Source organism: Asparagus officinalis, chromosome 8 (genome assembly GCF_001876935.1).
Source record: "Asparagus officinalis chromosome 8, Aspof.V1, whole genome shotgun sequence".
Taxonomy (NCBI): Eukaryota; Viridiplantae; Streptophyta; class Magnoliopsida; order Asparagales; family Asparagaceae; genus Asparagus; species Asparagus officinalis.
The window spans coordinates 125829509-125834083 of NC_033801.1; positions in this window are offsets into that span (position 1 = coordinate 125829509).

The following is a 4575-nucleotide window of genomic DNA, read 5'->3' on the forward strand; positions in this document are numbered from 1 at the left end:
AAAGGTAGACAAATTTCCAGTAACATCTCCTTGGCACATGAGCTTGCTAAAAGCTACAGTAGGAAGGGGATTTCACCAAGAGTTATGTTGAGTATTGATATTAGAAAGGCCTTTGATACAGTTAACTGGAAATTTTTGAAGAAAATGCTTGAAGGCCTGGGTTTCCCTAGAGTGATGGTCAAATGGATTTTGGCTTGCATCTCTTCCCCTAGATTTTCTATTTCCCTAAATGGATCTCTTCATGGCTATTTTGAGGGTAAGAGGGGTTTAAGGCAGGGAGACCCCCTTTCTCCATATTTGTTCATCTTGGGGATGGAATACTTATCAAGGAAATTGGAGCTTTTAAAGGAAGATAAATTGTTCAGATATCATCCTATGTGTGGCAAGCTCAAAATATCCCACCTAATATTTGCGGATGATCTGCTGCTTTTCGCCAAGGGAGACTTATATTCAGTCCAAAAACTTTATCATTGTGTGAAGGATTTTAGTGCTACTACTGGTCTGGAGGCTAATCTGAGCAAATGCTCAATTTACTTTGGAGGTGTGAATGAAAATACCAAAACAGCAATTACAAGTATGCTGGGGTTTTCTGAAGGGACTCTTCCATTCAAGTATTTGGGTGTACCTCTCATCTGTAAGAGGTTAACATTCATAGATTGTAACCCATTATTGGATAAAATCTCTGGTCAGTTTCAGAAGTGGCTTAGACATAGTAATCTATCATATGCAGGAAGGCTTCAAGTGATCAAAAGTGAGATATTAGGTGTTCAAAATTACTGGACAACCAATTTTGTTCTTCCTGTCAAAGTCACTCAGAAGATAGATGAGCTGTGCAGGAAATTCTTATGGGGGAAGTCTGATACTACTTTCAGAATCCCATTGGTCTCATGGGATAAAGTTTGTTATCGGAAAAAACAGGGTGGTTTGGGAGTTTTCTCTGCTTCTATTTGGAATCTGTCTTCAGCATTAAGGAGCCTATGGTATATACATGTTAACAAGGAAAGTTTATGGGTGAAATGGATCCATGGGAATTATTTAAAACATTGGGATATATGGCACGTAAAGGCTAAAAAAGAGAATTCTTGGATGTGGAAACAGCTGATTAAGTGTAGGGACAGAGCTGTGGCTGTTACTGGAGGGATTGACAACTTGAAGAAGACTCTCAGTGCTTGCTATAAAGATTCTAAATTGCAGTTATCTACAGTATGCTCTGTTTTCTCCCCTGGTTCACACATTGTTCCTTGGTACAACACAGTATGGGGAAAGCTGAATTATCCGAAGCACACATTTGTTCTGTGGCTTACTGTGCAGAACAGATTACTCACACAGGATAGGTTGATGAGAAGAGGAACCATTAATTCAAATATATGCCTACTATGTGCAGGAACTGCCTCTGAAACAAGAAACCATTTGTTCTTTGATTGTCCATTTTCAAGAGAGGTGTGGTTAGCCATCATGGACTGGCTTAGAATGACTTGGCAATCTTGTGAATGGGAATTGCTCATGAATTGGTTCTACACCAGACAAAGGGGGAATGGATTCAAAACAAATGTTAGGAGGTTAGCTCTTGCGGCTACTGTGTACAGATTGTGGATAGAAAGGAATAACAGATTTTTTCAAAAAGGAGTTACAGGTGCTGCTCATTTGGTTAAGAATATCAAATTTGATATCTTAACTATTTGCCTAAATAGTTCTATCTTAGATGAATATAGGGATTGGATAATATCCTTGTAAGTAGATAGCTTTCTGTTAGAAACTCTGTTTTCTCAATTGGAGACTGTGATGTACATAAATTCCATATATTTGGTAAATGAATAAAGCATTTTTTCATTGACCAAAAAAAAAACTATAGATTTCTTGTCCTATTATCCTAACTTTGTTACTTCTCTTGTAACAAAAAAAAAAACTTAACTCTTCTATATTTTTTATGTTTGGCAAATTATGGAGGGTTAACTCACTTTAATCCTTATATAAATTTGTTGTGTTTGGCAGGTTAAGAAGGGGTTGGTTATTTTTATTCTTTTAATTCTCTTCGTTGAAGCTTGTAGCTTTTCCTCATACTAAATTGGTTATAGCATTTATTTCAAGTTTTTTCTACTAATGCAAGTCCACCTACTTATGTTTTCTAATCATAAAGTTGCAAACCAAATAATGTATATACAAATGATCTGGTTGCTCTATATATTTTTACAACTCCATTTCCATCCAATCAAACTGCCCCTAATATTAACTAGCATTATTGCACGTGCCATAGATATTTAACTTATTTATTCTAAATTTTATTTAAAAAGAGCGAATTATATTTTATTAGTTTCTTATTTTTTGTATCAAATTCCAAAATAGTTAAAATATAATTTTATAAAAATGTAATATTATAATCTTATTCGAGCATGTGAGTAGTTTTCCAATTAGGGCCTGTTTGGTTATTTCCTAAAAAACCAAAAAATAGAAATGAAAATCAAGAAATCTCAAAAAGTACAATTTTATACATTTCCATCCCTAAAACTCACTCACAACATCTAATAAAATATTATTTTTATCCAACAACTCATCCACCACATCTAATAAAATATTATTTTCATCCAACAACTCATTCATCACATCCACCACATCTAATAAAATATTATTTTCATCCACAACATCACTCAACTCATCTCATCTCATATTTAAAAATCACTCACATCATCCAATAAGATTGTGACAACTCATCTCATCTCATTAACATTTTATTTCTTTGTTTTCCTCCCAAAAAGCTAGGAAAACAATTTCCTTAAGTGTGGGTCACATCATCCAATAATATAATGACAACTCATCTCATCTCATCTATTTTCTTATTTTTAAGAAATAACCAAACAAAAGAAAACAACCTAATACAAGAAATATGTTTCTTATAATTCATTTTCTTAATTTTTCCGCCAACCAAACAACATCAAAATAAGTTTTCTTAAAAAATCACTCACATCATCCTATAATAAGGTGACAACTCATCTCATCTCATCTCTATTTCTTTGATTTCCTTTTTTTTAGCCAACCAAACAATCTTAAAACTTATTTTTCTTAGAAATAGGTTTCATTTTCTTTGATTTCCCTCTTTTTTAGGCAAACAAACAGCCCCTTACTAAATATCAGCCGAAATCAATGTAGAAAACACTTTAATCCCAATAATTCTAAAAATTACAAGGAGTCGTTAAAAAAATTCAACTATTTAAAATCAAAAGTAGTCTTTAAAGTGATCATGGCTAATTCTTTAATCCGTAGACTTTGCATTGACATGTATTTAATAACCATTTTAGAAAAGAAACTTATCATTTATAGTTTAATCTCTTGTAACATATAACTTGACTAATATTTAATCATGCTTCTTCAAAATCTATTTTAGTTCATAATTTAGAATGTTCTAGAAATAAGAAAATGATGAATATAAATTATTGTAAAAACAATCATATTCTCATTCATAATTTAGAAATTTCTAGAAATAAGAAAAGAGAAAAAAGAAAGTAGAAAAATCTTTCAAGTGCAAAATTACCAATATACTCTTTACTCTTCTACTTTGATTGGAAATGTCCTTCAAACTTTTGGGTATCCCCAGTAGGGTTTTAATGTAGTAGTATTTAACATAGTAGTACATATACCTTTCAATTTTAAAATTGGTAATTGTGGATTGATCTTCCATACTATCATCCAATTGCAGAGGGATCTCAAACTTCCATTATTGTGGAGAGACCTTTTTTTCACTTATCCAAAGCGGATCAAAGGGAAATTATTTTTGATAAGTAGACCCACTAAGGATAAAAGAGTTAAAGAAATTTCCTTACGGGATCCATCTGAATGAATAAAATTATGAGGCATCTATCCAACAATTGGGCATTAGTACAGGAAGTTAGGGTAGATTCGGTTCAGATATGGCTCGGATATGATGCTTACCATATCCATATGCGCTTACTCATTTCCGATACAGATACAAATATATCTCAATAAGGAAAATTCATGTCCATATCCGCTAAAATCGGACACGGATACAGATATACATTCAGATATATAAGAGGATATACATGTGGATATAAAGTGGATATGAGAAACATGGATATTGTAGAAAAAAATATAGTTCATGTGATACAAAAGAGTTTCATTAATATGTTCATTATATCCGAAAAGCTAAGATTAAATATCTTGATTGTCAAAATTAACCTCATATCCATAATCTAAAAGACCAAAACCATTATAACAATATGACTAATATGTATTCGGATACGGGTCTAGATATTTCACTATAAAACCATATCTGTAACCCTATCCTATCAGTTGCAGATTTGAGTAACCATATTCGTATCCTAACGGATATGGTTACAGATATTTCTTTGGATACGGATACGGTTTGCCAACCCTAATCTGCATTTTAAATACAATTTTAAGTAATGTTTCATAGGGTCTTTTCATACTTATTGCTATCAGCCTAGCTAGTAAATTAAGTCAACAGATTTGGAGGTGTAAATTAAAAATATTGGAGTGTTATTTAAAACAATTAATTTTAGGTTCTAGGTTAGAAATATGAAGATTTGAGGGTCAAACATTGTG